This window comes from Hyperolius riggenbachi, chromosome 4 (assembly GCF_040937935.1).
Source record: "Hyperolius riggenbachi isolate aHypRig1 chromosome 4, aHypRig1.pri, whole genome shotgun sequence".
In the NCBI taxonomy this organism is placed as follows: domain Eukaryota; kingdom Metazoa; phylum Chordata; class Amphibia; order Anura; family Hyperoliidae; genus Hyperolius; species Hyperolius riggenbachi.
The window spans coordinates 362,412,478-362,426,584 of record NC_090649.1 but is presented as its reverse complement, the minus strand read 5'-3'; the positions used below and the strand labels follow the sequence as shown (position 1 = coordinate 362,426,584).

Sequence of the window (14,107 nt, the reverse complement as noted above, 5' to 3'; positions counted from 1 at the left end):
TATTATACTGCAGAGGAAAGGGGGAGGGGGGGGTCAGGAGGGGGCACAGATCTAGCTATTTCTGCTACCTCCAGTATGTACAGTATAAGGTGATACTTTATGCCTGTACTTAAAGAATACTTGCTGCAGTGTTTGCTGATCTCAGCTACCTCCAGTATGTACTGTATAAGCTGTTACTATGTGCCTGTACTGATAGTATACTACCTGCAGTGTGCGCTGATCTTTGCTGCTTCCTGTATGTACAGTATGAGCTGTTACTCTGTGCCTGCACTGATAGTAATGTAGCTGCAGTATGCACTGAACTCTGCTACTTTCAGTATGTAACTAGCTGCGGTGTGCGCTGATCTCGGCTACCTCCAATATGTACAGTGTAAGCTGTTACTCTGTGCCTGTACTGATAGTATATTAGCTGCAGTGTGCGCTGATCTCTGCTACCCCCAGTATGTACAGTATAAGTTGTTACCCTGTGCCTGTACTGACAGTAAACTAGCTGCAGTGTGTGCTGATCTCTGCTTCCTTCAGTATGTGCAGTACTGAGGAAGAAGGGGATGGGGTCGGTTATGGGGGGGGGGGGCAACCACAAAATTTGCTATGAGGCCCAGTGAATTGTAGCTACGCCCCTGGTTCTTTGTATATGAGAATCAATAGTGAGAACCTGTCAAAAATAATTTTTGTAGTTTTTGAAAAAAATGATTTTCATTTTTTTAAAGCAAAAGAACGTTTTAAATCCTGTGCAATGTTGGAGTGCGGCAGTTTTAGTCTCATTAGTTTCACGAAGTTTTAACCACTTTAGGATCAAGGTCCCCTATAGACTTAAATTCAAATTCAAAACATGGTGACAATTTTGTACAAATGTCATAATTTCAAGAAAAAAAACTCAGGAAACTGGTTAGGGCCATTTCACTCCTTCCTGATCCTAAGAGTACCAGGATTTAGCAGTATAAAGTGGGGAAAGGGCATATATTTCACAGCAGATAATGATGAAATAAGCTGACACAATGTTGGCTATTGGCTAATATCTTAGAAACTGTCATGTAGAAGTTAAAATGGGCATAAGGTTTGTCCTTTAATTTGGGCACTGCTATAGGCTGCTATGTAATATGTGGCTATAGCGGCACTCACTGTGTAATTTGGGTGCCAGAGGTTGCCCATAGTATAGGTGAATTCTGGCTATTGCAGAGCAGTGGGGGAGCAGTAATAGGCACTCTGCTATATTACAATTACAATATAGTCAAGCACTGGGGGAGTCATTTAGGTGCCAGGTTATCATATAGGGGCTGGGTTAACATAATGTAGCAGCATTAGACACTGGGCTTTAGCATAGTCAAATGCCTGAGGGAGGGTAAGGTTACTTAGATGCCAGATTTTCGTAATTGTGCTTCAGGCACTTATTTATATAATAGCTGAGCACAGGGAGGGTGTTTCTTTAGGTACTGGTTTATCTGGGTTTATGTATGCAAGGTTGGGTAGTGTTAGGTAGAGACGGCCCGAACGGTTTGCATGCGAACTTGTTCACGCAAACATTGCGGGGTTGTGTTCACGATCTAACGTGAACTTTACTCGACCCATCGCCTATACTACATCATTGGGCTAAACTTTGACCCTCTACATCACAGTCAGCAGACACATGGCAGCCAATCAGGCTGCACTCCCTCCTGGAGCCCCCCCCCCTTTATAAAAGGCAGCGTCAGCCATGTTCTCACTCTTGTTAGGCTTGTTAAGTTGCTCCTTGCTGATACTTATTGCTAAAAAGTACCTCAACATGTTCTTGTGATGTGTTTTTTTTGTGTGTGTGGCCCACTGACACTTGCATATACAGCTCTGTCTGTCGCAGCTGGCCCTTGCTAATTGATATACTGTGCCAGGCCCAGCACATTCAGTGCCTACCTTTTCACTGCACCTGTGTGTGTGACAGCTGCACATTTGTAATACCAGTCCGTGCCGTGCATACCTGTCACTGCACCTGTGTAACAGCACACAGTTTTATATACCAGTCACTGCATACCTGTTCATTGTACCTGTGTGTGTGACAGCTGCACATTTGTAATACCAGTCCGTGCCGTGCATACCTTTCACTGCACCTGTGTAACAGCACACAGTTTTATATACCAGTCACTGCATACCTGTTCACTGTACCTGTGTGTGTGACAGCTGCACATTTCGAGTTGCTGAAAGAAGCAGGGGGAGCTCGTCATCAGAAACAGCTCGTGGCAATGTCCGGCGGCATGTATCGCCACCTATGGACAGCCAGCCAACATGCCTTTCAACGTCAGCTGCTGACACCACCACCAAAGTGCCATCATCCCAGGGCTCAGCGTTGTGGAATTTTTGTGTGTGTCTGCCTCAGATGACAGCAATGCCATCTGTACTCTCTGCCACCACAAACTGAGCCATGGAAAAACCATGACCCGCATAGGGACGACTGCCTTACGAAGGCACATGACGAAAAAGCACAAACTGCAATGGGAAGACCACTTGAGGAAAAGCAGCACACAAAAGCAAAGCCACCCTCCTTCTCCTCTTCCTCCTTCAGGTGCATTATCTTCAGCCGCTTTCCCCCCTTGACCTTCAAAGCCAACCTCCTCCACTCCGCCTCTGCCCTTGAGCGGTTCCTGCTCCTCGGTCTCAAAGCAGCAGCCAGGTTCCGGGAAGGAAATCTTTGAGTGGAAGAAGCCAATGTCTGCCAGTCACCCCTTTGCCCACCAGCTGGTATGCCAGTTACCATACCAGCAGGTGGACTGAGGCCTTCCAAAAATTTGTGGCGATTGAGACACCACAGTGGAATATACCAGGCTGCAATTGTTTCTCAAAAAGGTGATAAAGCAAACTGTACCATGAAGTTGAAAGGCAAGTGGTGTCATCTCTGGCATACAGCGTTGGGTCAAGGGTCCATCTGACCACGGATGCCTGGTCTGCAAAGCACAGTCAGGGCAGGTACATTACTTGCACAGCCCATTGGGTCAACCTGGTGACCACTGGCAAGCAGGGAGTACGTGGCTGTGCAGCAGACCTAGTTGTGACACCTCCACGGCTTGCAGGCAGGCCTGCTGACACCTCCTCTCCTTCTCCTCCTGCTACATCCTCTTTGCTGTTGTCCTCCTCCTCCTCCTCCTCCTCCTCTGCTGAGTGGCAGTGCTACTCTAATGGTGCTGCCATCTTCTTCAGCTATATACCCCTAGCTCCCCAGGGCCTATGCTGCATGCCAGGTACGACGGTGTCACGCCATCTTGGACATGTCTTGCCTCAAAGCCCAGAGTCACACTGGAGCAGCTCTCCTGGCTGCTTTGAACAAACAGGTAAATCAGTGGCTGACCCTGCACCAACTGGAAATCGGCAATGTGGTGTGTGACAACGGCAGCAACCTCTTTTCGGCTTTGAATTTGGGAAAGTTGACACATGTACCCTGCATGGCACATGTGCTAAATCTAGTAATTCAAAGATAAGTGTCTAAGGACACAGGCTTACAGGAGGTCCTGAAGTAGTCTAGGAAGGTGTGTGGGCATTTCAGGCGGTCTTACACGGCCATGGCACGCTTGGCTGAAATTCAGCAAAGAAACAACTTCCCGTTGAGGCGCTTGATTTTCGATAGCCTGACTCGCTGGGATTCAACACTCCTCATGTTTGACCACCTGCTACAACAGGAGAAAGCCATCAACCAGTATCTGTACAGCTACAGTGAAAGGTCATGCTCTGGGGAGCTGGGGCTTTTCTGGCCTAAGTACTGGACACCCATGCGTAATGCCTGCAGGCTCATGTGTCCGTTTGAGGAGGGGACAAACCTGGTGAGTCGCAGTGAAGGCGACTTGATCCCATATGCTTTCTTCCTGGAGCGTGCCGTGCATAGAGTGGTGGATCAAGCTGTGGAGGAGCATGAACAGGAAGAGGCGGAAGAGTGGGAACAACCATCAGCAGAACCAGATGTTTCTTCAACACCTGCGGCAGCACAGAGGAGGGGGGAGGAGGAGGAAGAGTCATGTGGGAAAGAGGAGTCAGATAAGGAAGGGTTTTTTTTTGAGGAGGAGGCGGAAGAACAACCGCAGCAGGCGTCGCAGGGGGCTTGTGCTGCTCACCTTTCCCATGGTATTGTTTGTGGTTGGGGGGAGGAGGTGACCTTTCTTGACATCACCGAGGAAGAGCAAGAGGAGATGGATAGTACATTGGCATCCAACTTTGTGCAGATGGTGTCTTTCATGCTGTCCAGCCTGTTGAGGGACCCCCATATAAAAAAACTCAAGGGGAATGACCTGTACTGGGTGGCAATGCTACTAGACCCTCGGTATAAGCACAAAGTGGCGGAGATGTTTCCAAATCACCAGAAGGCAGAAAGGATGCAGCACTTGCAAAACAAGCTGGCAAGTATGCTTTACAGTGCGTTTTAGGGTGATGTCACAGCACAATGGAATAAAGGTGCCACTGACAGTAATCTTCCTCCTCCTCCAATGTTCACGCAGGCAAGGACAGGACGCTCTAGCGATCGCATGGTGATGTCGGACATGCGGACATTCTTTAGCCTTAGCCCTTCCGGATCCACCCTCTACCAACGCCTCGACCGGCAGGTAGCTGACTACCTGGCCTTAACTGCGGATGTAGACACTCTGAGCAGCGATGAACCCCTGGACTACTGAGTGCGCAAGCTTGACCTGTGGCCAGAGCTGTCACAATTTGCCATCCAGCTTCTGGCTTGCCCTGCCTCAAGCGTCCTGTCAGAAAGGACCTTTAGCACAGCTCGCCTAGGTCAAAAAAAGTGTTCAGTACCTCACCTTTATCAAAATGAATGAGGCATGGATCCTGGAGGGCTACTGCCCGCCCGAAGGCTAAATCAGTCCCCACATCCAGCATCTCTGCCTGCACACCATGTAACTGCCTGCCCCAAAACTAAGTCGCTCCCCACACAGCATCTCTGCCTGCAGGCCGCTTGACTGCCTTCTCCGCCACCACCAACAGGGTCCAGAACTCCAGGTGGATTCCTGAATTTTTAATGCTGCTGCTAGTAGCAGCCACTATAATAATTTTTCTGGTGCGTGTACATGCCTGCTTAATTTTTCTGGCTGCACTGCGGCTGCAACAATAAAACAAAAGGCATGTACATGTGTCAATTAGAGATGGCCCGAAACAGTTCGCCGGCGAACGGTTCCCGGCGAACTTCCGGTGGTTCGCGTTCGCCATCTAAGGTGAACTTTTCCAGAAGTTCGAATGCACCATTAGTGTCAACTTTGACCCTCTACATCACAGTTAGCAGGCACATTGTAGCCAATCAGGCTACACTCCCTCCTGGAGCCTCTCCCCCCCTTATAAAAGGCAGGCACCGCCGGCCATTACACTCACTCATGTGCCTGCACTAATTAGAGAAGGGACAGCTACTGTAGACTCTCTCATAGGGAAACATTAGTTAGGCTCTTGTAGGCTTGTTAGCTTGCTCCTGGCTGATTTCTTATTGATAAAATAGCACCCCACAACAGCTCTTGAGAGCTAATCTTGTTCTTATGATCTATTTTTTTTCTGTGTGTCCCACTGACACTTGTGTTGCATAGACAGCCTTGCCAATTCATACTGTGTGTGTGCCACTGCCAGTCAGGCCCAGCACATTCAGTGACTACCTGTGTGTGACAGGTGCACATTGTAATACCCAGTACTGCATATACCTACCTGTTGTGTTCAGTGAACTCACCTCATCACTGCATATACCTACCTGTTGTGTTCAGTGCACCCACCTACCTAAGTGAGTGCATGCAGTGTGATATACCACTCCGTGCATACCTGTTAACTGCACCTGTGTGACTGCACATTGTATTAGCCATTACCCGTGGTCACTCGCAATGGCAGAATTGCTCTCTATAAAAGATTCTCGTTACAGGTAGTACAGTCTATCAGTGTCATCTACAGCAGGGCCACAAAAGTCCTCCTGTATTGTTACTTTTGGTCACTACCTCGGGACGTGCATGCTATGCCTGCTGCCTTCCTTGGATGTGTGTGGTAGCCGTTCCTGCTCCTTTGCCCACAGCGTGCCTGCTGCCTTCCTTGGATGTGCGGTGTTGGTAGCCAGTTCTCAGGCTTCCACTCCGGACCGGAATCGAACCCCGATTCCCCGGCCATTACCTGTGGTCACTCGCAATGGCAGACTTGCCCTCCATAACAGATTCTCGTTACAGGCAGTGAGCAGCCAGCAGAAAAAGTAATTTAAATAAATAGATGTAAGCTTTAACTATGTTAGAGAAAGAACCATTAAAAGTTGATAAGGCAGTCAGACATTACCTGACATCACTGAGTGAGGAAGAGCAATCTGGCCATGGTGCGCACCAGTCCAGCACGGCCGTCACTATGCAAACAGCTGTTTGCGGTGCGTTACACAGTAAGCTTGGTGTGTCAGTGTATAGCAGTACTCTAATTACACTCCCTGATTGATGTATACACATGCAAGATGTTTTAAAGCACTTTAGGTCTGCAATTTAGCATTCAATGCGATTTCTGCCCTTAAAACGAAGCTTTGCGTCCAATCTGGATTCTTCCCCGGGACTTTTGGCTTTTATCCCACTCCGCCATGCCCCCCTCCAGGTGTTAGACCCCTTGAAACATCTTTTCCATCACTTTTGTTGCCAGCATAATTTTTTCTAGTTTTCAAAGTTCGCCTCCCCATTGCGGTTCGCGGAAGTTCCCAATTCTCTCTTATTGGATCTTGGTTGTTCTCCTTTTGTGTCCAGGTTAGGAACTTGTACAATCCTTTGAAATGTACCAGCCTGGACAGCCTCTTCTTCCTGTTGGTAATTTGCTGCTAAACTTTACTGTGAAACCCTAACTTTTTGTCTTTCTCCAATTTCAATTTAAGATGCTGCTTAGTTGCCTCATTTCTTAGTCTTAAGAATTGGTGGGTCAACCATGAATCAGTATCCGCATTGGAAATCTCTCCTTCCTCGATTTCCTTATGGACTAAAACATTCATTAAATCTTTTAGAGCATTGCCATTGTGATGATTTGCTCAGCTGCCTGTGCAGGCAGGCAGCTTTTTGACCATTGTGTAGGTTTGCATGCTGCAGGACTCTGGAAAGAAGAGCTTCTGTCAGTTTTGCAGCTTGTGCTTGCAGAGGAATTTGCATACGTTGTCATGCAAATTTCCTGGCCACATTCATTGGAGGCGTGTACTATAAGTACTATGTCTTTCCCACAATGCTTCGCTGGTCATAAGGAGTCTTCCTGTGAAACACTCTGAAGAGTGTCAGCCATGCTCTTTGTTTGAAGATCAGCTTAGAGTAATTCCTGGAAACTGTGCTAGGCAGATTCCCTAATGCAGTTAGGATTGTTTATCTGTTTGTTTGTTCTGTTGCTGTTGTCCTGTCCCGGCGGTGGTCGACAGGAAATGGTTTTGATCTCTGTTCTTGGAGTATAGCTGGTGCAGCGGTTGCTACCAGCTATCTCTTCTGTTCTGTCTCCTTGGATCGCGCTAGCCACTTTTCGCTAGCGCTGTGGATCCTTCTGTTCTGTCTCCTGGGATCGCGCTAGCCACTTTTCGCTAGCGCTGTGGATCCTTCTGTTCTGTCTCCTGGGATCGCGCTAGCCACTTTTCGCTAGCGCTGTGGATCCTTCTGTTCTGTCTCCTGGGATCGCGCTAGCCACTTTTCGCTAGCGCTGTGGATCCTTCTGTTCTGTCTCCTGGGATCGCGCTAGCCACTTTTTGCTAGTGCTGTGGATCCTTCTGTTCTGCTACTCTGTACCTGGATCGCGCTAGCCACTTTCGCTAGTGCTGTGGATCCTATCTCTCACTTGTCCCTGTTTTCGTGTGTTTGTCTTGTCTGCTACGGACGCTTGCTGGAGGCTCGGTGAGGTAACTGTTAAGCAAGCGTTCACGTCCTCTGTTTCATGTTTGTCTGTCGATGGTTAGTTAGGTGTGCTTGTCTCTATTGTGCTTATCACGTGGAGACCGCGCATAACCGCGTGCACTGTTGCGAATGAGTGCGGTGTTCGCGGTTAGCTAGCGTTTGTTGTTTTCCGTGTCTCCTCATTGTATGATTTGCTGTGCCTTTGCTACTCTCGTGCTCCGCCTTGCTGTAGCCTTGTGTCATGTCTGGCGATCGCACCTCTCGCGATCGCGTTCCTACTTCATACCTGCTGTGGTGTGTGCACAGTCGCGGGTTGGCGACTAGTTTTATGCACACACACACAATCTGTCTCTGTGCTCACTCTCAATTGCTTCTCTTGCGATTACGGTTCTTCCCTTTGTACAATTCCTGTCTGGCGTGTGTGGTAGGGCAGAGGAGCTGTTCCTCTGCACTCCACAGCTCCACCTGCCGACAGGAATTTCCCTCTGCAGGTGCATTGCACCCACTGCTGGGTTCCTGCAAATTTATACGCTTGTGGAGGAAATCCGCCGTGTCAGCGCACGTCTGGTGCGCTGACCACGGAGACGATTCCGCAATCGTTACAGCCATACTGAGGAATGGTCTCTTCTCCTTTCTGGGTTCTATCCATGAACCACTTGCGGATCCATATGTAGATCAGAAGGGTCTCCATATGTCAATGATATCCTCCAGAGGCGTGGAATCAGGCTGGTCAGACGCCACAATAGTTTTCCATGCATCTACCTCTAAAGCTAATATGACAATCTCCTTCTGAATCTCAATTGGGACCTTGTATGCTCTGGTGGCACTATGAATCCTTTCCACCCAATCTCTCAACAGCATATTTCATTGAATTTTGGTAAGTAGGTAGCCAATAACCCTACTGGAGTCACATTGTAAGCTGCGGCTGAAAGATTCTGACTCTCTCCTGCAGCATGGTGACCAGGTTCGGGAGAGGTCCTGCCTTCTGAGCATAGCTCCGCCTCCATCCTGTTCGTGACGTCAAAAATAGGTAACCAGTTTAAAACGGTGGCCAATGAAAAGGCTTCAACAGACACTGACTACACCTTGAAATTTTTCAAAATTGTATTCTTTGATCGAAAAATGAAATTAGAACCTCTGAGCTAACACCAAATCTCATACAACTCATTCTTAACTCTGTTACTTTTTGTATATCACACTCTTCTTTTCTTCTTTCATCTCATTTACATCACCTGTTAGGGAGCAAAAGTTAGTTTAAAACTTCTCACAAATCAACTCCAATAGAGAAAGAATGCTTTTTTTTTAACCATAAAATACACATTCATTTCCTCACTTCTGACTAAAACTGTATATCATCTGTTTATGTAGTAACTAGAGATTGACAAAAATGCCACTAGCAGTCTCTGTATTACAGTTCCAGTTGCAGAATAATGCATGTGCTAAGGAGGCCTCCACAGTCCTTAGAAGTGTTCAAATAATAATTAAAAAAATAAATTAAAAATAAAATGGGATTAGTGTGGAGAAATAAATAACAGAAAGGGAAATAATAAATAAAGAAATTGCTCCTGCTTGAAAAGACCAATGAGCCACCCATCCAGGCAAGATAAAAGGAAGTAAACTATCCAAGCTCCACTTTGATGGATGTTGTCAGAAAAATCTTTTTCTTTAACCACTTCGCATCCAGACCTTGTTTCCCCCTTATGGACCAGAGTCGTTTTGATGTTTTATCCATGACCCTAGTTAATCAGCGATAACTTTATCCCTACTCATGACACTTAAATGATCTATATACCTTTTTTTCAAGACAACCTAGGCTTTTATTGGGGGGGGGGGGGTATTTTGTACTAAGAAAATAGTTGTTTTCTATTTATTTTAATGGGAAAAAAGAGGAAAAAAATTAAAAATGCATTATTTCTCAGTTTTTATCGGTTCCAGCTTAAAAATTAAAAGTGCTACTGTCATAAAAACCATGCCACTAGTATTATTTCCCCCAGAATAGATAGCCAGTATCAGCCCCCCCCCCAGGATAGTCAGATATGTCCCCAATATAAGCCCCCTCCAGTATAGTCAGATGTGTCCCCTGCATTTGCCACCCCCAGCATAGATCGTCAGATGCTCCCCTAAGAATAGTGCCCTTAATTATAGCCAGATGTGCCCCTGGGATCAGCATTCCCCCATTTTAGCTAGATATGCCCCGAGGATTATCACCGGCCCCCCACCATAGCCAAATGTGCCCCCGGTATTAGATTATTCCCCCAAGGGTAACCAGATGTGCCTTACTATTAGACACTCCCCCCCAAGTTAGCTAGATGTCCCCCAGTGATATTAACATCCCCCCTTTTAAATACCCCCTTCCCTCCCCCAGGATCGATAGCCAGATGCCACTCCCCCATCAGGCAGCCCCCTCCGTGCATAAATAGTTACAAAAAATCCTCCAGCAAGCAGCCCTACTCACCTTACCTCATCTCTGCGACTATCCTGAAGCCCGAGCCTCTGATCCCCACTCTGCAGTCAGCCCTGCTATGCCGAATATCCAGTCCCGGCTTGATGACGTCATCAAGCCGGGACCCGGATATTCAGCATAGCGGGGCTGACTGCAGAGCGGGGATCGGAGGCTCGGGCTTCAGGATAGTCGCAGGAATGAGGTAAGGTGAGTGAGGCTGCTTGCTGGAGGATTTTTTTAAACTATTTATGCACGGAGGGGGACAGATGAAGGATCGCTGCAGTTGACTACTGTAGCGATCGTTCATGGGAGGGGGGTGGACTAATTGGCTATAAGGGAACATGTTCACTTTCGACAATTAGTAATGCAGCTGACAGTGTCAGGGGGGGGGGGTGCTCTCTGAAGCGCACCCGATCGTGCACAGCAGGGCTGCAAACAAGTCAGTATATCTTCGTCATTGTGGCTTGGAGGGTGCCACAGCTGACATAGATGTACTGTAGCAGTGGAGGAATTGGTTAAAAATACTCCTCTCTTTGCAGATATTTTATCAGATGTAGGAAATATTCAGCAGCCCCCCCAAAAAACAATTCTTTTTCTCTGAAGAAAAACTATTTTACTCTCTTTGCTGAGGTTTAACAGTTCAACAATGCATAAGAACAAAATCGTTAGCAGAATTCTTTCTCACTGCACTTGTCTCTCCATATTTTCTCTTTCTCTCTCTGTTTCAGTTTATTGTCAAAAATAGAAAACAATACTCTCATCTTGTCAAAAAAAACATTACTCTGAATAATATACTCCTGGTAATTCCTTGAACATCTTACATTATGTATCTGGTTGCTATAGTAACTGCTCCCCTTCTCTCTCTTTCCAAGGGCTGACTTTCCACCACAATTTACTCACAGTGGCTTTAAAGAAAACCTGAACTGAAAATTAAAAGTCAAAATAAGCATACACAAGTCATACTTACCTTCCATGTAGTCTACTCCTCAGTGTCTTTCTCCTCTCCCGCGTCCTGTTTGTTCACTGTTATCAAGGGAATTTTCCGTCCTCCATTTTGAAAATGGCCATTACCCATAACAGCTTTCTGGTCAGCACACGGTTAAACTGTAACATCGCCCACTTGAGCCATAGGGAAACATGGACATTACGGGGCACATCAGTTTTCCTCTCAGCTACAACTGACACATCAAGTGATATTTTACTGACAGCAACTGATATATTTCAGATCTGACAAAATATTGTCAGAACTGTAAGGGATTATTGTCAGAAGAAAATGGTGAGCTTCTGAAAGGAACTGATGGCAAGGTAACTATGTAATGTTCATTTGAAGTTACCTCATGTGTTTATTTTAAATTTTGGGAAGTCTCCTGTCGCCTAGTCTTTTCAAGTCCTCATCTAGTTCCTCGACATGGCTTACTCTTAAGGGGTCTTATAAATGTGGAGTGGCATCTTGCCACTACTGTCCCATGCATCTTAAAACCCAGACTATCGTTTCCCTTTCCAATGGACATGTCTCCCCCATCAAACATTTTATTAACTGCAATACACAAAATGTAATTTATTTGATCACTTGTGTTAGCTGTTCTGTCAAATATGTAGGATGCACTACTAGGCCTTTGAAGGCCCGTATTGCTGAACACTATTTGGGGGCCGGTTGGCTCACAAATAGCATTTCAAATGTGGCGAAACATTTTCGCTCAGAACATGAGGGAGACATGTTCACTTTTCGATTCCAGGGCATTGAGAGGGTCTTTCTACCCAAAAGAGGGGGAGATCTTTTAGCCATGATTCGTAAAAGAGAGGCTTATTGGATTTTTTGTTCAGGGACTAGGGCCCCCCCTGGGTATGAATGCAAGGTGGGACTTAGCTTTAGTGACCGGTTAGATCAAATATAGAAGATAAAAAAATCCCTCCTGCTTTATCTTGTCCTTGATGTTGTTTTTTATTTTTTGTTTTATGTTTCATCTATATCCATTTCTCATTGAAATGATTCCATAATGTATACAATTATCTTGCTTTGCTATATATTGATCTGTCTTCATCTCAAGTGCGCTTTTCCTTTCTTTGGTTTTTTATATATCTGTAGGTTTTTAATATAAATTTTAAATGTGGTGTAGAGGCTGCTGTGGTGACCTTTTCTGAGTGTGTGGATCTCTTGATACCACCCTTACAGGGTTTGGCCGGTTTGTCACACTTCCTGGTCCCGCCCACCATCCCCTATAAAACCATGTGGATGTAAGTCATAAAAATGGCTATGATTAAGAACCGGGATGGTTCGAAACATGTCAGTCTAAGTACTCGTTTTTATATGATTGGGATACGTCCTGAATAAATAATTTTTGGAAACATTGTGCAGACATTGATTGCTTCATACAGTTTATTTTAAATATTTTTACTCAGTACACTGGCCCCTATATACACTAGACTGCGGCTGGATATATCATTCACATGGAAAAGCAAAGGGTTAATCTTGAGGCCAGAGGAAAGATTGTCTCTAATAAAGTGGACAGTCATTTATACAGTTTCTGACAGGGAAACCCAGCTGAGGTAGCTTATTCATTGAGCAGGAAGGACAATCAAATGCTTGTGGTAAATTAGATGGGCTGAGGTGACAGATTTCTTCAAGGAATAAAAGTTTTCTGCCAGCAATGCCAGTAGATAATAATAATAAAAAAAGAAATGTCACTTTACTTTCTGTTCTGCCCAATAAATTCAGCAATCTCTCCCCCCCCCCCCCCCCACTCCTTCAGTCTCTGCCTCTCAGCTGTTCACAAAATTTCTCTGTGGTGTTCCCCTTTTAGATAAAATGCTTATCAGCCCCTCTTCTCCATAGGTGTCTGCCATCTGTCACTCTGCGGTTGCTATGCCTTCCGGTACTCCCTCTCTGGTGTCCGGTCTGCTGAGGATCTCATGGCCCACCGCATCATGACATCCTTCCTCCTCTGTCCCCTGCCGCCGTCTGACTAAAAAAAAATGGTTGGGGATCCCTACTCTTCACACAGCTGCTCCACCCCCTTCTCCTCTTCTCACACACACCAGCCTCGCTGCCTAGCAACCAGCAGCACAGTATTTGGGCCTACCTAATCAAACTGACCAGGAGTGCATAAAAAAGAAATATACACATCAATAAATTATTTACAATGCAGGGCTATATTTTGTAAAGGTTACATGCTCACCAGTCCAGCACGGCCATCACTACACAAACAGCTGTTTGCAGTGCGTTACACAGTGAGTTTGGTCTGTTAGTGTGAACCAGTACACTAATTACACTACCTGATTGATGTATACACACGCAAGATGTTTTAACTAGAGTTGGGCCGAACCTCCGATTTTAGGTTCGCGAACCGGGTTCGCGAACTTCCGCGGAAGGTTCGGTTCGCGTTAAAGTTCGCGAACCGCAATAGACTTCAATGGGGATGCGAACTTTGAAAAAAAAGAAAATTTATGCTGGCCACAAAAGTGATGGAAAAGATGTTTCAAGGGGTCTAACACCTGGAGGGGGGCATGGCGGAGTGGAATACACGCCAAAAGTCCCCGGGAAAAATCTGGATTTGACGCAAAGCAGCGTTTTAAGGGCAGAAATCATATTGAATGCTAAATGACAGGCCTAAAGTGCTTTAAAACATCTTGCATGTGTATACATCAATCAGGTAGTGTAATTAAGGTACTGCTTCACACTGACACACCAAACTGTTCACTGAACAGAACAGGTATGCAGTGGCGGGTTCACTGAACAGAACAGGTATACAGTGGCGGGTTCACTGAACAGAACAGGTATGCAGTGGTGGGTTCACAGAACAGGTATGCAGTGGTGGGTTCACAGAACAGGTATGCAGTGGCGGGTTCACAGAAC

At 46.1% G+C, this 14,107-nt stretch overlaps 1 protein-coding gene across 1 annotated transcript in view; it reads left to right on the top strand.

Moving 5' to 3' along the window:
* The window catches only part of VIT (vitrin), a 437,052-nt gene that overhangs the window by 37,187 nt on the left and 385,758 nt on the right, over positions 1-14,107 (top strand). The window lies entirely within an intron of this gene.